This window comes from Leuciscus leuciscus (assembly GCF_965113295.1).
Source record: "Leuciscus leuciscus genome assembly, chromosome: 1".
Lineage (NCBI taxonomy): Eukaryota > Metazoa > Chordata > Actinopteri > Cypriniformes > Leuciscidae > Leuciscus > Leuciscus leuciscus.
This window is the reverse complement of record NC_138725.1, coordinates 67860610-67884431: the sequence shown is the minus strand read 5'-3', so window position 1 is coordinate 67884431 and position 23822 is coordinate 67860610.

The following is a 23822-nucleotide window of genomic DNA, read 5'->3' as shown; positions in this document are numbered from 1 at the left end:
CACACACACACACACACTCTCACACACTCTCACTCTCAGACACACACACAAACACACACACACTCACTCACTCACTATTCACTCACACACACACACACTCTCACACACACTCACACACACTCTCTCACACACTCTCTCACACACACACACACACACACACTCACTCACTCTCAACACTCACTCACACACTCACACACTAAAAAATTACTTTATTAAAGAACCACTATAAAGCCAAAACAATCTCTGTTACCATAAATTATACATGTATCTCTGTAAAGCTGCTTTGTAACAATCTACATGCTTAAAAGCGCTATATAAATTAAAGCTGCAAGCAGCATTTATCGGGGTTCAAGCAGTTAAGGCCTTTAAGGCCCTGTTACAGCCACCCAAATGCAAAAGTTAAACTTTTTCGATAATTATTGATCTAGAGAGTCCAGAGAATTGTCCTAGACTGGTCTGGTTTCGATCGGGCGAAAAACCAGGGACTAGTTCGCAAAAGTAGGTTTTGGACAAAATGCGACAGCAGAACATTTTTCCTGCCTAAATCGAATTTGGAGATAACCATTTTGTCCGCCTTGAGCCAGGGATCACAGTGGTGTAAGGCACTTGAGTTATGAGCGATTTTGTACTTTTGGTTGCTGTAGCGCCACCTATGGGCCAATCGGGGTCATACTCTGATAGGTTGTCCCCAAATTGAGGCCTACCATTGTTGTGGCAAATTCATAGTTCTTTTTGGTTCAGGTCTCAAAGAAGTTTCTCAGAGTCGAGGTTCCAGGTCAGAAGAATTAACTTTATTGACAAGCAACTGATGGCGCTTTTCCACTGCATGGTACGGCTCGGTACGGTTCGACTCGCTTCGCTTTTCCACTGCGTGGTACGACTCGGCTCGGTACGGCACGGTTCGGTTCGCTTTAGCTCGGTTGCTTTTCCACTGCAGTTAGTACCGCTTCAAAGTGGGTGTGACTGATCGTTATAGTTGCCGTCTCTACTGCCATGACATCATCATATTAAATGCGAATTTTTCATTCCGGGTTTCCCCATCCGCTCCTCGGCAACCAACGAGAGGAACGTCTGCACCTCGTCCACTGACCACGATTCAGCCATTTCTTTTTTTTAAGTTTATACTCTTTTTTTTTTTTTAAGCAAATACTTTTAAAACAGGCGCTATAGTGTTGGCTGTTGTCTACTGGCTATTTAAATCTAGCGGGTTTAGTGTCTCGTGTTGTAAATACAATGACGCTGGTAGTGATGATTCTGTCTGACCAATCAGTGATCTGCAGTGTTTTCACGTCACATTTTAGTATCGGTACGGTACGCTTGGACCCGAAGCGAGCCGTACCGTACCGTACCATGCAGTGGAAATGCGTCATAAGTGAGCCGTACTGAACCGAACCGTACCGTACCATGCAGTGGAAAAGCGCCAAAGCGTGCCGTACCGAACCGAACCGTACCGTACCATGCAGTGGAAAAGCGCCAAAAGTGAGAAGCCGGCTGGCCATCCGGACATCTAAAGTTACAATGGCCAGTGTTCATGTCTTATACTTTTTCTTATCGCTAGGTGCCCAATGGGCACCCTCAAATCCATCTCTTCCCCTCTGTCACGCCTGGTGACCTTGGCACAGTTAGACATGTCTTCTCTATTGGTCAAACCCCACATAATGGTGCTTTGTTTCATACAGTATTTCAACACTCTGCATGTCTGGGTATTTTTCCATTTTCTCATCCTTTTCAGACCTATTTTCAGACGCTCTTTTAAATGACTGGAGATTTTAGCATAATCTCGAATTCATGACCAACAATATTAACATCGTGTAATCCCTGGTAATGACAGCATTTGTGATATCACGTGTTTGTAATTTGTGTAGTTACTATTTTTATTTCTAAACCTAAAAAAAATAACTATTGACCAAGATGGAGTGACCAGCACCATAGCTTTATCATCCATATGTTTTGTTGTTGAACATATTATGTCCTCTTTTTTTCCTGATAGAGAGCTCAGTATCAATCAAGCTTATAAAGCTGAGCCCAAAAGCTCTCTGTTCAATGGACAACATCATCAATTATCTAATTATGCACTTACCCCTAGTTGGTTAATGCAGTAGTAGTCCCTCACTATGCTAAGTTCAGCGTCAGTTGTAGTTAATTATTGAGTCATGCAAACACTTCCCCTCCCATTTTTTTTTAATGCTTACATCTGGACTAATGTCTATTGAAAGAAAGCAAATAGAGAGTGTCAGCTTCACAGAATATAGAGAACTGCTGCTGGACCAGTGAATAATCAAAATACAATTAATATGGCCAATCAATGAAATCTGAAGCGGTCTCTGTAGTGATCATTGAAAACGCATCACCTGTGCCCACTCAGTAAAGGATGCAGTCCTTCTGCTTGGACCAGCGATCAGTTGAACTGGTTGGGCTGCTGTCTGAGTGTTTCCCTCCTCATCCGATGCACTTGATCTGTCAGTCTTTGTTGGCATTCAGGGGTCTGGTGTCATGTTGGGACATAGTGGTTTGACTCTGGATGCTGTTGTCTCTCTGCCTCTCCTCGGTCTGGCTTTTGGCCAAGCCACGGAGTCTGCATGATGATTTTGCATGATGGCAGGATGTTTTCTTGGTTGTTTCTGCATCAACACAGTCTTTGTCCATACCAGCCCCTCAGAAGTTTCAGCTTCCTCTTCCAGAGGGGATGAAGGCCCACCAACCGAACGCCTCTTCTTTTCTCTGCAGCCGTGTCCTTATGTTTCTCGCTCTCACTTGTTGCACAGTCCAGTTGCTGTTGGTTATGTTGAGGGAGCCGTCCCAAGTGCTGTCTGGTGTCATCTGGAAATTGAACACTCAGAGATCCGCATTAATCAAATTCATCCTTTATAAATTCTGCAACCATCTCTTTCAATTGTCCCTGAATTTCAGAAGTCTCATCTGGTTGATAACAGCAGTTTCCCCATGCAATTCTAATAAAGCAAGTTCTTCTTTGCAGAAAAGAGCAAGCATTTTTCTTCTTTGCAGTTTGCAGAAAATAGCAGCCTTTCAATCTGTCTAAGTTGCCTTATTTTCAGTCACATATATAGTATTTTTATCACTCGTTATATCGATCCCTACTCTCTCAAGCATTTTAGGATTAAATCAATGAGTCTCATTACTGTGAAATGTGTATAATACAGTATGGCTGTTAAAAATGTCTGTTTAGCGTGATCACCCAATCCTGCTCATTCAAGACAATGCACAAGTTATTTTAAGTTAACGGAATCCAAAGATCTCAATTTCTGCAATGGCTCAAATTTAAAACTGTCTCGCAGGGACAACAAGATGCTTCACAGGCCATGTCTTTATATAACCGGTCAATCATACCCACATCTAGCATGTGTCTCTCTCTCTCTATATATATATTTTATCTCTAAATGTCAGATATTTCTATAAACCTTTTTATCAATTATTTGATTTTCCTCTGGTAACTACACAAACCACTTATACTAAGGAGAAAACTCCAGTGTTTTTGATGGCCACTAGTTTGCGCAATCCTCCATATCAATCCCTGTTAGGCCTGCTTATTAATTTAATTCCCCCATAGACCGGTCAACTAACATTTAAGCAATTTTTATATTTTCTTTCAGGTTAATTTCTTATCAATTATTTGTATTGGTGTTTCCCTGGTATTTGTGAAATTTGTCTTACTTGATCTCTTAGTAAACTGTTTTGAATACCTTTTTATTTATTTATGTTTTACGAATGTTTCAGTGTCTCTGCACATATCCACATCTAATGTTCCCTCAGCTGGTCATTTTGTTTTTAGGCTTCTTTCCACATTTTTGGAGGGTTGTCCTATAGTATCTCTGCAAAATTAATATTCTGATCTTGGTATCTCTACAGGTGTTGATGCCATTATAATCTTAATTATTATCAGTGTGTTATTCTAGTTTTCAGACATTGGTGGTCAGACATTTATTAAGATATTTCATTAGTCTTTCTCAGGTATTTTAAAAATGCAGTTCCTCTATTACAGGTCCACTGGTGGGGACGACAGTTACAAATAAAATCTCTCAAAGTGTTGTTCAAAGTGTATGTTGGAAATGGTTGCTCACTTTCTGGTTTATATGCTAGTCAGAACTAGGAAAGGTGAACTCTTTCTCTCTGTCTCCCTCCTTTCCTTCCTCACACAAGTCAAGTCAAGTAATTTATATAGCGCTTTTAACAATGTAGATTGTTTCAAAGCAGCTTTACAGAGATAAACATGTAATTTATGGTAACAGAGATTTTAACAGAGAACACACACACACATGCAGTCTCACTTTCTTCTTGCAGCCCCTCCTCTCTCTGTCAGGGGCAGCCCCTCCTTTCTGCCTCTCTTTCTCATATCACAGCCACCATTTACTTTTGCTATATGAGAGAGAAACAAGTGTTCTTTCATAATTCTAGTTTCTCTTTATAAATGAATATCGTTCTTTTTCAAACAGTCCTAATCTGTGCATTTTACACCCACACACACTTTTACTTAATTTTTTCTTGTAACAATGAAGAGGCAAAGCCAAATTATTTCTAATTACATTTTTTTTTTGTTTAAGATTTGTCTCCCCGTTTCCTCTCCTATTTGTCCATCGTTGCAACATTCTCAGTTGTTACTGACTGCTCTTTTTTGACAACTGACTGCACTTCTGTCTTTTTCATGAATTTCTACCAACATATGACTGGTATGTTTGGGGTTGCTCCTCAAAACTACCACTACCACCAGTTTTTCCAGTGTCCAATTATCTACCTGTGCTGGTCTGATTTCTCCTCCCTGTCTGACTTTAACGATTGTGTCACTTTCCCACTTTTCTGGCCTTGAGCTCACTACCATATACATGTTCCTCAAAATCATGGCTCCTCCAAAACCCCAAGGCCAAGTATACCAGGCATTTCCTTTCAGGTATGGGATGTACAATGGATTTAGCTTTATTTCTGATTTTGTCAGCAATGAATCCAAAAGGTAGTAGTTTTGGGAAGGTCAAATCTGTTCAAGTGTGGTCTCAGGTCTTCAAGAGTTAACTGTTTTCTTTATCATATCATGCCAATCCACTAAGGGCCATTTTCGTTCAACCTGGTTCAAATTTGTTATTCCTGTCAATTTTTTCAAAAGCTCATCCTTCCCTTGGTCTGTTAACTCCTGTCTCTGTCCTTCATTATCTATTCTAACCAGAAGTGATTCTTAATACCTTTGGTTAGTTTTAATGCCTCTTGAAAATCATTCTTCTTTCCGCAATCTAGTCTCCTCTGCCTCGTAAAAATCTCTCACTCTAGACCACATGTGTACTTTTCTTCAGGTGTCAAAAGGTGAAAAAAAAAAAAAAATCTGTCACTTCTCTCCCTCCTTATTTCTTTATCCCAATACAAACGCTTTCAGTCTGCTATAACGTACACTCATACATACAGCCGCGCACAGAGACACTCACACACACGCAGTGCCACTCTGCGAGTGACACACGTACACTCGTACACCCTGGATTTCATACACACACTCACACAGTGTCACACTCACACGCAAAGCCGCTCTCACACACTTATTTATAATTTTTTCTATTTTTCTTGTAACAAATGAAAAGACAAAGTCAATCAATCAAACTTTTGACAATATGGGCTGTGTTTCCCTATCCGGATCACGCTTACAGTCCGGAAGATGGCCAAACAGCCGACAAAGCCCATTTTGGGGAATTTTCTCAGTTCATTGATATCTTGATTTATTTTTTTATTTTTTTCCTGTCATCAATTTTTGTTTTATCATCCATTAAACTTTTAATAACTCTGATTCAAAAATTATTTCTTGTAAGAGTTTTATTTTTATGTGCCTTTGTCTGTCTCAGCTTTCTCAGCCTAATTACTCCCTTTTTTTCTCACTGAGCGGTGCCAAGGTCACTTTGTAACAATTTCGGGACAGTGGCTCAAGTGTGATTTTATGCAGAACACAGAACTCAGTTAAAAAGCACTATCTCTGCGTCTCCGTCCTTTCTATGAAGTCTGCTCAAATATAATTTCTAACTCTTAGTTTATAACACTTTTTTTTTTTTTTTTTTTGAAAAACACATTATAAATATAAGGTATTATTTAGGGCTGGTCCGAATACCATTTTTTGAGCTTCGAAGCTTCGGTAGTAATGAACATCGAATATTCGAAGCTTCGGAGAGAGGGGGCTGAACATATTCTTCTCTCTAATAAAGGCAGTATTCCCTATGTGTCGGTATGTCCGTTTGCATTTTGATTATTTCGAGAACCGTTTATCCAATCGACTTCACAGGGAGTGCAGTGTCGCATTTGGTGCAATATAGATGGACATGCGAGACGTGACACATTCAGAATTAATAAACTTTTAATAAACTACAGAACAGCGCGAGTGGGAAGCGGCGCGCCTCACGCGGGCAGGGCTTTTTATGCTCCGATAACGGACACTGCACTAGTGATATAAAACGCACGCACACAGGTCTGTTAAATTAAGCAATACTTTTAAGGTAGTCTAATATTTTTCTGATTAACAAATTACTGACACAGTAGATTTAAATAAAGAAAAATGAAATTTAAATAAAGAATTCAATTTTGTATTTAAAACGAAATTTAAAATAAAGGAAAAAACGAAATTTAAATAAAGAAAAACGAAATTTAAATAAAGGAAAAAACGAAATTTAAATAAAGAAAAACGAAATTTAAATAAAGAAAAAACGAAATTAATTTAAATTAAAAACGAGATTAATTTAGATTGATAATAACGGGTAAAAAGGCTAATACATTTTGTTTCTATTATTCTATTTTCCACAATGTCAAAGCAACGCAGCTTAACCCAAAACACAAGCTCAGGCATGCACTTCGGTCCATACAAACTCCACTGTTCTGCGCTCTAGCCAGAGAACACTCCCGTTGCTGGAACACTGGGGTCGGTTCTATTTCTAGCATGCACGTTTTCCGCATGGCTTGAGCCGCGCCTGAGACGCGTGTCTCACGCAGGCAGTGTGCAAACTCCAACCTGTTAACATGGGAGCCGAAATAAAAACGGACACGCCACGCAGCTGAGACGCTCACTCCACGCAGCCAGTGTGTCGCCGGCCTTATTCAAGCGCGAATGAGAACCGTTTCGCGGGGGATCCCAGGTGTGCAAAAAAAAACAAAAAAAAACGAATATTCGAATGTCAAATTTTCAAATCGAATACAAACCCACCGAACGAATATTCGAATATTCGGGTCCAGCCCTAGTATTATTATTATTATTACTTTTGCTAATTTTCTCCGAAACGTCTTTTCTCCTTTATATTTAAGATGAAAAATCACTTAGACATACAAACACAAACCACTTTTCTCCTCACATAAAACAGATCACGTGCGCACACAATACAACAGATAAGACTAACAATAAAGTGCTTCTCTCGTTATAACGCACCTCCTGCGTTGTGGACAATACAACATATAATTTTGCAAACGCACTTTTCGCGTAAAATACCGTGACGCTGTACAATGCACCTTCATGCGAATGGAATACGCCCTTGCGTATTTAAATAACGTGCTTCTCACGTTAAAACGCACCTTCTGCGTTTGAGACACGCGCTTCTCGCGTGGGCACGCACTTTTCGCGTACACAAATAACGTGCTTCTCACGTTAAAACGCACCTTCTGCGTTTAGGGACAATACAACATATAATTTTACAAAGGCACTTTTCACATAAAATACCGTGACGCACACGTGTACAATGCACCTTCATGCGAATGGAATACGCACCTGCGTATAGACAGACAAACAATTACTGCATGCACTGTTTCTCATAACCTGGAACCTACCCTCCTTTTACCTCCTTATCTTTTATCACTTTTAGGTTCTTTTTGGTGGAGTCTTTTATTTAAGGCAGTCATCAACCGAGGCAGTCACCAACCGGGCGTTAGCTTACCAGGGGCAACACAAAACAAATATAAGCAAAAATTTGCTTACCTTATTTTATGGCGCGCCTTTGTTTTGTGAGGCCTCTGCCAGCACGCCCACCGTGGCCACTCCTCGACCCCTCGTCCACTCCTGGCTGGCTCACCAATTATGTTGTGGCAAATTCATAGTTTTTTTTGGTTCAGGTCTCAAAGAAGTTTCTCAGAGTCGAGGTTCCAGGTCAGAAGAATTAACTTTATTGACAAGCAACAAAGTGAGAAGCCGGCTGGCCATCCGGACATCTAAAGTTACATTGGCCAGTGTTCATGTCTTATACTTTTTTCTTATCGCTAGGTGCCCAATGGGCACCCTCAAATCTATCTCTTCCCCTCTGTCACGCCTGGTGACCCTGACACAGTTAGAACTGTCTTCTCTATTGATCAAACCTCACATAATGGTGCTTTGTTTCATACAGTATTTTGACACCTTGCATACTGGGTATTTTTCCATTCTCTCATCCTTTTCAGACCTATTTTTTCATGCTTTTCATTTTTCATTGCATCATACTTAGACATGAATCAAGGGAAAATTCTCCAACACACACAGCCAAAAATGTGATGTCCACGTATGTGGACGATGTGGACAGGGGGTCTGAGGAGGTTAATGAAAATGAATGCTCTGATCCTAAAACTATAATCAATGAAGTTTATTCCTTTTACAGTAATCTAGATTCTTCTAGATTCTCAGCTGATGCATCAGAGGCTTTCTTTAATAAAATTTAAGTTTTATTCCCCAGATAAATGAATAAACACTTAAAGAAGCTTTAATTAACCATTCACTTCCAGAGACGTTTAGGCAAGGTGTAATTGTTCTCATTCCAAAACCAAACAAAGATCCCAAAGTCTTGGACAATTGGAGACCGATAACATTATTAAATAATGATTATAAATTGCTAACACACATATTCTCAAATCGTCTTAAAGAGGGTCTTCCTCAAATAATAAGTGACACTCAATCAGGATTTATGAGAGGTAGATCAATACACAATAATGTTCGCCTTGTCCTTTGATCTACTTGAGTATAATGAGCATGTTAAAGATGATGGCTTTGCCATCACTCTTCATAATTGCAGCTGAAATGTTGTCAATCCTCATTAAAAATTCAGATATTGAACAGTTAAATGTCTTTGATAACCAAGTAGTTATAAGTCAGCTGGCTGACGACACCACTCTATTTCTTAAAAATGTTGAGCAGGTTCCAAAGGTTATAGAAACTATAGACTCATTCTCAAAAGCATCTGGGTTAATACTGAATCTAAAAAAGTGTGAGTTGTTATCTATACATGACTGCCACCTTGAGGCAGGTTATGGTATCCCTATTAAAACTGCAGTCAAACACTTGGTATTCATATAACTAAAGATACTAAGTTGAGTGAAACATTAAATGTATGGAACAAACTGGATGAATGTAAATCAAGATTAGACAGATGGTTAAATAGAGATCTTTCTCTGTTTGGTCGAATCTTTATAACCAAAAATGGAAAGCCTTTCAAGGTGTATTTACCCAGCCTTTTCTCTGTCTATCCCCAAAAAAGCCGCTAAGTCCATCAATACATTAAACTTTGATTACATCTGGAAAAGAAAACCACATTATCTGAAAAAAAGCAACTATAGTGAAAGACTATGAAGATGGTGGACTACAAGCCATAGACTTTGATTGTAAGATTAAATGGTTAAGATGCTTTCTAGCAAACAGTAATAGCTTCTGGTATTATGTCTCCAGGGGTATTGATTTACTTTTGCGCTGTGATTTTGTTATTCCAAAACTTCCTGTAAAGCTGTCTGCATTCCATTCACAAGTTCTGTTATTTTGGAAACTATTGTACAAGCACAATTTTACTCCCCATGATGTTCCCATCTGGAATTGCAGATTCATTCTCTTTAGGAATAAGTCCCTGTATTTCAATGAATGGATGGAGAACAACATTTGGTCTGTCACACATTTACTGGACAGTTATGGCAATGTTTTATCTTTTGAAGATTTTGGTACAAAATTAAATTTTCAGTGCAATCGTAAACATTATGATATGGTTATACAAAGCATCCCTTCTGCCTTCCTTTTGATGGCAAAAAATGCACTACCTAATTTGCTCAACCCTCCTCTTCTCCCTTCATTGATGATTGCTGGTCACCAGTTCTGTAGTTGGACTTTGCAAAACAAAGTGTTCCGTGATCTCTTTTACTCTGACTTTATACCCAATGCAATACAGCCGAAATGCGGCTTCTCTTATTTTCACTCATTCTTCTCTGAAGAAACTGCGCACAGATTTTTTAAAGTTACCTTTATCACCAAAAGCTAAAGAGCTTCACTTCAAAGTCATGAATGACATTTATCCTTCAAGAGAACTCCTCTCACGTAGTTTTAACTTTGATCTAACCAACTGTATATTCTGTGATGAGGAAATAGAGACCACGGATCATTTGTTTTTCTTTTGCCCTTATAGTAACACTTTTTGGTGTGACATGTATGATTGGCTGGAGCCTTATCTCCAGGCTCTCTCCAGTTTCACCAGAGATAATATCACATTTGGAATTATATTGAAGGACAAAAACTATGAACTGCTTTTAAACACTTTAATTATCTCAGGTACATTTTTCATCCACAAATGTAAATGGATAAAAACACAGCCTCTTTTTTCTGTCTTCAAAAGAGAATTTGCATTGCAAGTCCTTGTTGTTCATGAAGAAGAAAACAGCAAAAAAACTTCTTAATCTTATTGATGCCTTAAACTTAATTGAAGCCCCTTAACTGTTGTTTTATTTTATTTTCTTTTGTCATTTTGTTTATTGCTTTTTGTATTTATTTTTTACTTTCGTTTAATTTCCTCTTCCTAAGTTGTATATTATTTTAGCAATGATATTTTTGTGTATTCTGACTAAGCTGAGTGTATTCTGTATTCTGTATTCGCGCCGCCGCCACTTCAGGGGATGAGGCAGAGGAGCTGGACGAGGACGCCGCCGCTGAAAGCTCCCCTCTGTTCGAGCCGCGCAAACGGCGCCACTCACAAGGGATATGTCAGAAAGCGGGCGGCCACGGGATAGCTTCCTTTACGTTACAAGAAAGCTACCCCGCGCCCCGTTCGCACGCGTCACTCTGGTAACATCAATATTGCAGTAAACGAGCCTGTTATAAATACATGCACGCCTGCAAACAAACGCCGTCACGACGAGCAATGTTCAGCACCCTGCATGCCTCACTCACCGGCAAAAGGAGAAAGAAAGAGTGTTCTGAGTCCCGCTGAGACCGGACCAACCTCCAATTCTCGCACATTTCTCAGTCCCCTCTAAGTTCAGGTTACTGGAAATACGAATATTGCAGTGAACGAGCCTGTTTTAATACACGCACGCCTGCAAAACGAACGCCGACACAAAACGTGACGCTCTTTATCCTCACGCTTACCGAAAGTTTATGTGTTCTCCCCCTGTGGCACAGTGGCAGAACCCTAGGCTTTCGCGCCAGAGACCCGTTTTCGAATCCAGGCCTTGGCAGCAGATAAAAATTATGCTGTTCGCTCCAAGCTCGCGGCCAGCTTTCTTACTTCAGAAAGCGAACCCGCCTCTAAAATGCCTCACTCACCGGCAAAAGGAGTAAGAGAGAGTGTTTTGAGGCCGGACCAACCTCCAATTCTCACACATTTCTCAGCCCCCTCTAAGTTCAGGTGGCTGGAAATACTAATATTGCAGTAAACGAGCCTGTTTTAATACACGCACGCCTGCAAACGATCGCCGACACAAAACGTGACGCTCTTTTATATGCTCACGCTTACTGAAAGCTTATGTGTTCTCCCCCTGTGGCACAGTGGCAGAACACTAGGCTTTCGCGCCAGAGACCCGTATTCGAATCCGGGCTCTAACAGCATATAAAAATTATGCTGTTCATTTCGAGCTCGCGGCCAGCTTTCTAACTTCAGAAAGCGAACCCGCCTCTAAAATGCCTCACTCACTGGAGGAAGAGAGAGTGTTTTGAGGCCGGACCAACCTCCAATTCTCACACATTTCTCAACCCCCTCTAAGTTCAGGTGGCTGGAAATACTAATATTGCAGTAAACGGGCCTGTTTTAACCTATGGTTTTAACACACGCACGTGGTAGAACACTAGGCTTTCGCGCCAGAGACCCGTGTTCGAATCCGGGCACTGACAGCAAATACAAATTATGTTTTTGTGAGCATATGAGCCGTCAAAGCGTTTCGCTCCGTCAGTCCCCTGAAAAGGCGACTGCAGATGTGTATTTGTCCCTCGCACAATATGTTCCCCGTCCAAAGCCACCGGGACAATGTGTGTAAAGAGCCGCCGTATTCAAGCACCAAGAGCGCCCGCGCCTCCGAATCAGGTTCCCGAGCCCGTGCATCACGGCTATCGGAACCCGGAGGTCATTCTGCCCTTAGCTGTACTAATATTGTAGTAAACGAGCCTGTTTTAACACATGCACGCCTGCAAAACGAACGCTGACACACAACAGGATGCTCTTTTATATGCTCGCGCTTACTGGATGCTTATGTGTTCTCCCCCTGTGGCACAGTGGCAGAACACTAGGGTTTTGCGCCAGAGACCCGTGTTCGAATCCGGGCTCTGACAGCAAATAAAAATAATGTTTTTATGAGAATATGAGCCGTCAAAGCATTTCGCTCTGTCAGTCCCCTAAAAAGGCGACTGCAGATGTGTATTTTGCACATCGCATGCCCTGAGAGGTCAGGGTATGCGAATTTTGAACTATCTGGACGATTGGCTGATTCTAGCACAGTCAGAGGAAGAACTGATCTCTCACAGAACTGTGCTTCTCAGCCACCTGGAAAGCTTGGGTCTCACGGTCAACTGGACCAAGAGCTCATTACTGCCCAGTCAGTCAACCCCTTTTCTGGGCTTGGAACTGGACTCTGTGGCAATGACGGCCCGGCTGTCGATATAGCGCGCGCGCCGTATCTAGTGCCTGGCCGCGTCTTTCCAGCTGGGCAGCGCCGCGCCCCTGAAAACGTTTCAGAGGATGCTGGGTTATATGGCGTCAGCTGCAGCAGTGCTTCAGCTGGGTCTATTACATATGCGCCCCCTACAACGCTGGTTGAACGCCCGTATGCCTCGCCGAGCCTGGGTGGCCGGCGGCATACGAATCAGAGTGACTCAGAGCTCCGTTTCAGCGCTGAGACCCTGGTTAGCGGCCGATTGGTACCAGCAGGGAGTGATAATGGGAGCCGTTTCACGCCGCAAAGTTATCTCGACGGATGCATCCAACTTAGGTTGGGGCGCTCTGTTCGAGGGCAAACCGGTCTTTGGCCTGTGGTCGGACCAGGAAAAATGCCTCCATATAAACTGTTTGGAGATGATAGCGGTCGAAAACGCGCTCAAGCTTTTTCCTCCCACATATACGGGATCCCCACGTACTAGTCCGTTCGGACAACATGTCTGTGGTGTCCTATGTGAACCGACAGGGCGGTGTCAGAATCCAGAATCTCTGCAATCTGACGAAGCGCCTTCTAGTGTGGGCTCACCACTCGTTGCGCTTGCTGAGAGCCGCGCACGTGCCTGGCCACCTGAATGTCGGTCCAGACAGACTGTCCAGGTACAACATTCCCCTGGGAGAATGGTCCCTGCACCCTCAGACAGTCCAGCTGCTGTGGCACCTGTTCGGCAGGGCGGAAGTCGACCTATTTGCGTCAAAGGACAACGCTCATTGCCCGAGGTTTTTCTCAAAAAGCGAGGATGCGTTGGCCCAAACCTGGCCCAGCCGCCCGCTGTATGCTTTCCCTCCGATCTCTCTGTTACCACAGGTAATAAAGAGGGTCAGGGAAAACACGCCACTCAGTGCTCCTCATAGCCCCGCGATGGGAGAACCAAATATGGTACCCAGAGCTAGTGAGGCTGTCGCACTCACCCCCCTGGCCGTTCCCGGTCAAGAGAGATCTCCTCTCTCAAGCCGGTGGATCGATTTGGCATGCCCAGAGTGCTGGTCTCTGCACACGTGGGTAATCAACGGATACCCGTTGAGCTGCCAGAAGGGGTCATAAACACAGTGTTCACTAAATGGAGCGCCATTAGGAGCCTGGATCCACGCACACGCGGGGTTTCGCGGGTGCTCTCCTTCCTACAAGAGCTGTTGGACAAGGGCAGGTCCCCCTCCACGCTCAAAGTATATGTTGCAGCTATCACAGCGTTCGCTGAGACGACGCGCAGCCATGCAATAGGAAGAAATGAGCTCATCATCCGCTTCCTCAGGGGAGCCAGGAGGATGAACCCCCCGCGGCCCCCCCTCGGTTCCTATCTGGGATCTTTCTTTGGTCTTGGAGGCCCTGAAAGCTTTTCCCTTTGAACCATTAGAATCGTGGATTTGAAATACCTTTCGCTTAAAACCGTTTTTCTGATAGCTCTGGCATCAGTAAAACGCGTGGGGGATTTACACGCGCTGTCTGTCAGCCCCGCGTGTCTCGAGTTCGGACCTTTTGACTCTAAAGTCATCCTCAAACCGAGACACGATTACGTCCCAAAAGCGACGCACTCCCTTTAGGGCGCAGATCATCTGCCTGTCGGCTTTTGGACGTGAGGGGAAAATGACCAAACGGCAGTATGTGACGAATAGGGGTGAGACCGTGTTGATCTGGAACCCTTTCAAAGAAGGGGGTGGAAATAGCAGAAGAAGTCCTACAGTTTGTATATGCCTCTTATTCAGTCAAATAGACTGTACAACAAGATAGACTGTAATAGTAAGAAACGTCCGCTCTGCATCCACCAGCACTGAGACCTTAGCTGGGGTCAGTTAAACCTTTTGGGAAATCCTGGTAAATATTATTACTTTATTATTTTAATGATTTATAATAAATAAATAAAATAAGAACCGTAGAACTAAAAGGACTATTATGAAGTGGGTGTTTGATATTGTAAACATAAAATGTAATAATTTTATGTCATCTATAATGCCAGTTGTGTTTATGGTTTTTACTGACTGATAAATACATGATTTAAGAAAACGAAATATATTATTGTAAATGAATAAAGATTCATTTAATTGTATTATGTGAAAAGGTATTATACTATAGTAACAAACAAATCTGGGGTTAGAAAAGATTATACCTTAGATTTAATTAAGGAGACGTTTAGGGTGAGAACTTCTGATAAGATGATTTAATTATTGGGTTAATTTTTGAGGATTTAAAATGTGTGTGGTGCCACCAAATACTGATGTAACAAAGTGTGAACCTTATTATAATGGGGATGTAAAGATAATTTATAGTAAGAACTTACTGAAAATAATGTTGTTGTTTTTGCTTTTGAAATATTTTTAAATCTTTATGAATTAAAGAATTCATTGGCTTCAGTGGACTTTGAATGTATATAATATATTAAGGAAATTAAAATATATGCTATGCTAATTGAAGAAGAAACTCTTGTGACCGTAGGGCATGTTAAAAGATGAACTTGTACATTTAATTTAAAATATAAAATGTTTAAAGATGGACATTATTAACTTAAGAGATTGTTTGCAAACTTTACAATGGGAACCATATGTTATAACAAGGAACAAATTGATTTATTGACTTATATAATTTATGTTTGAATATATAGTGTTCTCAGATATTAAGGGAAACATTAGAAGAATTACTCTGGATACAAAGGTTTAATTACTGGATTGTTCTGATTATAGTAAATGTATGAAATGTAACCATAATTAACCAGATAAATAATTGTAGGATGTGATATGTTTATGCAACAATTACTAAAAAAGGGTATTGTTATATTTGATGGTACAATAATGATATCTGAGAATCTGTTAATGCTTAAGAAATGATTACTGGATTTAGTGTAAGATATTTGAATGAGAAAATGAGTTGCATGACAATATTTGACCCAGAGGTTTGGAACGGGACGTTTCAAGCAATAATAAAAAAAGAAACCTTGTGCACTGTTTGAACATTGAATACATTTCAAGACTGGTACAAACCAAGGGGGATGTTTAAACTAGTAGTTTGGGCAAGAAAACCCATCATACCCCAGAGATATTAACTTTGTGCCCTAAAGACCCTAGGAGATGTCAGCGGCTCACGTTTCCACGTTTCACCTGGAAGCTGGGCTAGGGGAGGAGCCGCGCCTCTAAGGGGGGACCGGGTGCTTGAAGTACTGGATTTTTGTTGAGATCCAAATTGGCCTAATACATGATAAACAAGCAGAGCACAAAGTTTTATCCCTTAATAAATAAATCATTTTAATACAATTACAAAAGAATTATAATTGATTATTTCTGTTATGGGAACCAGAAAACAAAACTGGGTGAAATACTGCATGAACTGTAACAAACCAATCTATTTAAGAATGATGGACAAATGTCCATGTTATTGGTAAAGTTTGATGAAGTGAACAAAGTCTGTGCTACAATTATAAGAATGAAGGATAAAGAGTCAGGATAATTGCATGAAGGGGGTGTTGTATAATATCAAGAAAATGCAATTACCTGCCTCCTTATTTATTATAGATGCCTTTTTGTTACACATATTTAGCCAATGTATTGGATATAATGCGTTGCATTCAATGTTGTTATTTAATTTGTTTGTAAAAGATGGCTTATATTGTTTTGGCATAGATGTACAGTAAATGGTTATGTGTGAATATGTGACTGTGCTAACCCATGTTAAGAGGAGCAGAAAAGTGCGATTATGTGTGTGCGCTAGAGGACTCCTACAACTTTAAATGAACTCAGCCATTGTAGTTGAGTTTACTGGAGTTCAAGGACATGAAGAGGTGGACCGCTTGCACCTGACTGGAGAAGGATCTGGGAAACTTTGGAGGAGTGTCAACCTAACGCTTGTTGTAAACAAGGAGTATAAAAGACTGATGAACTGACTGCCTCTTGGGATACTGATACGCCAGAGCCCCCGACGCCTAGAAGCCCAGAGCAGAAGAGAAGAAGCCCAGAGCTTACTACACCTTTGTTTCAAAACATGACTATTGTATTTTATACTTAAACGATTAAGTTGTATTCGCCTTTTATATTTTCGTTTATTATAAAAAGAAAAGTAACCAATTAAAAGAAATTTAATTGATTACAAAATCTGCCTACTGAGATTTATGATGCTGGAAGACTTTTAATGAGAACATACCACAGAGGAGTCTTCTGACCAAATTGTAAGTACCTTTTGAATGCTTACGGTTTAGGTCAGATTTGACTTTCTTTACCTTACCTGAGAATAATAAATAAATAGGTAAAAGGTGTTAAGAGTAAAGTACACACCGTAAAACAATAGGTAAAAGGTGTTAAGAGTAAAGTACACACCGTAAAACAATAACAATGTTTGTTACTTCTGAAAATAGTTTTTATAGTTAATGCAATTGTGATAGCTGTGTAAACAATTACAAAAATTGCCTTTCCAGTGATGTGTGAATTATTAGGTTCAGATTGGCCTACTAGTTTGGGGTCAACTGAAATCATGAGCAATTGAGAATATGACAAACTTACAATCTGTTTAGGACAATTAAAGTGTTCAGATCACTTTGTTAATTGTTCTGAGAGCAGTGATCTGAGTTTGTGTCAAATCGATTAAGAAAAACTTTAACACATTTTCCTCAGTGATGAAGTGAGAAGCTCATGTGTAGTTTGTCAGATGTGGGCGTGTCTATTGTATGATGTGGGCGTGTCTATTGTATGGGGTGGGCGTGTCTATTGTACGGGGTGGGCGGGTCTTTCAGTGGCTCCTCCCTCTCAGAGATCTTAAGCTTGTTCGACTTGAACCGGCGCTGCACAGACCGATCGGTTTATGACATCAAAGTACCGCTAGAGCAATTCAAAAACATAAGGAGCCGTCTGCTCTCTATTCGCTCTCGCGGTATTTAGATGTCATTCACCGATCGGTCTGGGCAGCGCCGGTTCAAGTCAAACAAGCCTCTTGACTGTCTTAAAGTTTCTCTCTCTGATCATCTCAGCATTATTCTACAGCACTGCTCATCTTTACACGTCACACGGACCAAATTTCAAGATGATCATGATATTCTGTGCTTTTACTCTTCTGACCTGTACGTTTTCCTCATTTCTGATGTCAGATTGATTCTGTTGTCATTTAGCGCTTAAAAAAATTGCGATTATCTTCGAAACCGTAAGTCCGATCGAGACAAAAACACAGCAGAACATTTGAAAACATAGGTCAATAGCTAAACAATAACGCCCAAATGTCAAAATTATGATAGGAACTGAAAAAAAAAATTAAATAATAATAATTCCAATCATTGTCACCCATGGATAATGTTTATGCTCTCATAAATAGAAGTGTCTAAACTTCAATAAAAAAAATATATATTTACAACAAATTTGACAGACATGTATGGGCACCTTTTGAGGACACCTAATAAAAGTGGTGGAGATCAGGCAAGATGTGGTGCTATAACTGTCAAAAAAAAAAAAAAAAAAAAAACGTATCTAAGTAAATTGCCTGTATTGGCTGTAAATGGTATTTTCCATCAATGATCTTGGTTTATTAGTTTATTTGGATCCCCATTAGCCCCTACCTAGGCAGTGGATACTCTTCCTGGGGTCCCAACAAGTAAAAAAATACAAAAATACATTTAATCAACAACAATAAAAAGTCAAGTCAATGAAACATACTAACCCAACATTCATTCCAAATATCAAAATCAACAATTTACTATATATTGTTCCATTAAATGTTCCTTTAAATATTTTTTTAACAAATTTTTCTTGTAAAAATGTGTGATATCAATGGTAAATGATTTCATATTTTCATTCCTCTATACACGTTGTTTTCCAGTGGTTTTCGAAACAGGAAATAAAAAAAACATCCCTTTTATTCATGCCTGGTGTAAAAATTATGACTAGTACTACTATACAAAAGTTGAGAGTACAGGACATTAGGAACTTTAGACACAGAGATATTTATTATAAAATAAAGCAGAGAGACAATCGGTCAGACCAGAGCATTCTTAGTATATTAGCTCTTCTTTAACAGTTTAAATCGAGTCGTGTCGCTCTGTTCTGTACAAAATCATTTTTTTCAATTAGTTAATTTTTTTTCTTTACTTGATGCACTCGACTACACCACTGGGCAATAGCACGCAATTCATCCAATCACTGATTGTGCTGTAGTGATTGACACCCCTGAGAGCCAACAGTAGCGGCATATTCATAAGGCCCGCCCACAGGTCGCGCCTGCGCCGCCGTCAGCATGAGCAGAGAGAATCAGATGAGAACAGATCAGATGAGACAGCAGAACGGAGCATTTCTCCAGAAACTCCTTGTACTAAATGATAATCATAATCTATCGGGAACTGTGATTGTGTGCACTTGGAAACTTTGGATGCTTCAGCCTGGAGTGTTGTCGTCAGAGAGAGAAAGGTGAAGTGGAAATCGGAGTAAAGATTTAGTGGATCCCAGAGTGATAATCTTTATTGAATAATATTCTTTAATTGAATATGTGATGCAATCTCGTGTGGGTGAGTGACATTTTTTATCATATGTTATCTTATGACAGATATGTCAATTTCAGAAATGATTTGATATGAGATGAGTTGAGTAGGCCGCACTCACAGCGCGAGCTGAACTAACGTTAGTTAGCCGTGGGCTAAAGCTACTACGTGTAACAATGATCATTGTGTCATGAGCATAGACTGTAAAAAAATATGGAGGTAGTGTCCGTGACGTCACCCGTAGGTTTGAGGTTTCTGAAGAGCATTTTTGAAGCCTAAAGTGGGCGGAGTCGGCCGTCGCCATCTTGGCCTCGCGTCACCTTGCGTCACTCTCGGATAACAGAAAATGGGCAAAGAGGCGGGGCGTGGGTGAAGCTGGAGGAGCCTGGCTATGATACTAGGCTTGTTTGAGATGAGCAAAACATTTTTTTATTTTTTGAAACTTAATTTTATTAACATTTTGTCAAAGTACAATTTTAACACGTATATGAAATTGAATCAATATACAGCTTCATATATCTGATCTTAACAAGGTGAACAAAATAAGAGACCGGAAAAGATCCGAAATAAAATAGAAATAAAATAACAAAACACATAGATACATAAATGAAAAAACTTAGGGGTCTGCTTATGCATTAAAGTTAAAATAATGAAATAATTTGATTGTTTTGTTTAATTTGTTGTTCTTTTTTTTTTATGCTGTTCCAATATTTTTTAAGGTCTGTAATTTTGAAATTGTAAAGGGAGGGTTTGCTTCTTTGCCAAATCATTTTGTGCAGATAATATTTAGCTAAAATAATAATTAAGTTAATTACATATTTTTCATTGGCTGATAAATATGGCTCAGTGACTATAAGAAGTATTTCACATTTGCTTAGAGAAATATTCTTTTTTATCTTTTGGGAAATAAATCTTTGTAAATGGGACCAAAAGGAAGCTACAAGGGGACAATCAACAAAAACATGCTCAATGGTTTCTCCGTCACATCCACAGAATGTACAAATGTTACACACAGTTGGAAAAAAAGTACAGATGTTTGCTTTTGAAGGGTAATACCTGTGAACAATTTTGAATAAAACTTCTTTGATTTTATTTACAATAATATACTGATGAGGTAGCAGGAAGATCATGTTCCATAATTTCTTGTCCAGTAAAGTCCATCGGTGTTTACATATAGGGGTACTGGCAGGATCAAGTATGTTTCTAATAAAAGTATTGTTACATCTCTTATTTGTAAGTGGAATGCCAGAAATAGTAGGAGAACCGACTGTTACAGATAAAGAAGTATCTGTCTGTATGCTCTGCGCTAAAGAAACAAGACTAACAGGAATAGACTCAATCACCATTTCGAATTCTTCTTGAGATGTATCAATACCATATTTTTCCATGAAGTGCTCATAAGAATAAAATTCATTTTTTGTATTTAGCAGATTGTTTACTGTATTCAGATTACTTATAAACCAATTATTCAGAAAGAGTGTTTTGTTTTTGTGTAGTATATATGCATTGTTCCAAAGAATACAGTTGTGAGGGGAGAAATTGTGTTTAAAGATAAGATTCCAACATAACAAGGATTGTTTATGAAAATTGCTTAATTTCACGGGGAGTTTTCCAACCGAAAAAGGACATATCAATAGAAAGTTTAGACCACCAATAGTTTCAAATAAGCTGTTTGGAATAATATTCCACATACTATTTGGACACTTGAGGAATCTTTTAATCCAGTTGATTTTTATAATTTGGTTATATGAAGTAAAAGTCAGTACATTCAGACCACCTTCAGCCAGAGGGTTTGAGAGAACAGACCTTTTAACCTTGTCAGGCTTATTCTTCCATATACATTTGAAGAGAATTTTATCAAATTGGGAACAAGTGGATTTTGGAACATCTAGAGATGAGAAAACATAAGCTGCTCTTGACATCCCTTCTGCCTTACTTAACAGAACTCTGCCATATATGGAAAGATCTCTGGCAGACCAACAATTAAATTTGGTTTTGATGGTCTGAGTCACCGGGAGCATATTTAGGTCCAGAGTTTCTCTAGGATTTCTCGATATTTTAATACCAAGATAAGTTATAGTGTTTTTGAGCGGGATATTACATATTTCAGATTGGCTGCTGTCTTTTAGGGGCAGAATTTCACATTTTTTAACGTTTAGTTTTAATCCTGATACTTTTGAGAACTTAGATATTGTAGATAAAGCTAGGGGTACTTGTTCGATATTTTGCAAAAATAAAGTAGTATCGTCTGCAAGTTGTGAGATTTTGATTTCTTTGTCAAGTACTCCAATTCCCTTAAAAGGAGTTTGTAATATCAAGTAATTCAATATTTGGGCAACAAGCAAGAAGATATAAGGAGAGGCTGGGCATCCTTGGCGGACCCCTTTTTCTACATTAAATCTCGAGATGTTCCATACATGAGTTTAACTGAGCTATTGTAAGTGTTTTCATTGCTTTAAGGAAGAAATTGCCAAAATTTAAGAAGGATAGGGTGTCTAATATGAATTTATGACTAATTGTGTCGAATGCCTTCTGAAAATCTAGAAAAAGAATAATTGGGTCTCCAGAGAGCAGGTGACTGTAATTTACCAAGTCCAAAACTAATCTAATATTATTAGAAATGTGACGTCAAGGCATGAAGCCGCTTTGAGATTCGTGTATAATGTCGTTTATTCCATATTTTAATCGTTTGGCTAGTACCGACGCCAAGATTTTGTAATCATTGTTTAACAATGTAATACCACGCCAATTATCAATCAATAGAGTGTCTTTATTAGGTTTTGGGACTAACGTTATTAGGCCTTGCTTCATTGAGTGGGGTAATTCTTCATCACTCAAGGCTTCATTATATACTGCCAAAAGAAATTTGGATGTTTCTTCAAGAAATGCTTGGTAAAATTCACCTGTAAGGCCATCATTTCCTGGGCCCGTATTCATAAAGAATCTTAATGCAAAGAGTAGCTCCTAGTGACAAAATTCTAAGAAAATTCTTAGAAATGTGGGCGTTTACTCTTAAAATTAAAGAAAAAATCCTAGTAAAGAAAAAAGTAATTCAGAAAGCATCTTAACCCTTAAAAGAGGTCTTAAGGTCAAAATTGTTAGGAGCACGGACGAGGACTTTTAAGAGGCTTAAGAGTTTCTTTAGCAGAGGAGAAAATGTCAGAAAGACGAAGAGGGAGAAGAAATGTGTTGCAGACAATGAATAACAGTGAGTTAATAAGACGCTATAGATTAGATCGTGCAGGGATCATGTTTGTGACTGATCTTATTAGAGACACGCTAACATCTCCGAAACAGCACAGAAATGCCATAGCGCCAGAAATGAAAGTAATCACTACATTACGATATTTGGCAACTGGGAAAATTCCATGTTTGATACATTAAAACCAACATTCAAACCACCACTTAAATAGACATGCCAGCAATCAGTGTAATTGGAAAGAGAGGAACAATTATTATCATTCTAAGCCAATCGAATACCTTATTAACAGCATGGTAAAAAAAAAAAAAAAAAAGGATTTATATACACATATATAATGTGTGTGTGTGTGTGTGTGTGTGTGTGTGTGTGTGTGTGTGTGTGTGTGTGAACGGTCAAATAGGAAAAATTACGCATGTAATTTCAAAGTGAAGGCTTAGAATAGACCCTATACTTAAAATCACATTTTTTTTTCCTTCTTGGACAACCAACCAATCACAGTCTTCAAAAGATTGTGTCATGCATAGCAACGGGGTCAACCCCGCCTCCTTACTAAGATGAAAGTTTTTGTCTTTTCTTTACTCAGAGTTGCTCTCAGATCGGTCCCGAATCGCTTTTAAGCTAAGACTCCTACGTAAAAGTCTTTAAGCTAAATTAAGAGTTTTCTTAGAGGATTCTTACAATCTTTATGAATACGGGCCCTGGTGATTTGTTGAGTTTAAGATGTTTTATTCCCCATTTTATTTCCTCGATAGATAACAATTCATCACATTCCTCTCTGAAGGTTGTGCTTGCTTTCTTGATATCTACAAGTGAATTAAAAATAACAGATGACTCAGCACATATGTCCATCTTGTGAAGATTAGCATAATATACGGACACAGACTTGGATATAGTATTATAATCTTCTGTTATGGAACTTCTTACTTTTAGTTTAGTTAACGAACTTCTTTCCATATTTCTTTTTTCAATGCCAAAAAATATTTGCTGTTTTTCTCTCCTTCTTCAAACCATTTTAGTCTTGATCGTATGAATGCCCCTTTAGCTTTTTCCTTATAAATTTCATCCAATTCTGTTTGAAAGCAGTCTAACTGCAAAGATTGTTCATTATCTGTTGAATTTAAAATGATGTCTGAGATACCTTTGATTAAAAATTCTATTCTTGCTCTTTTTCTTTTAGTTAAGTTTTTGCTGAAACTAATGGCATATTTTCTGATTTCATATTTGAGCAATTCCCATTGTTTCCCGTATTCATCTACAGATACTGCTAGTTCCCAATGTTGTTTTATACGTTTTTTTTAT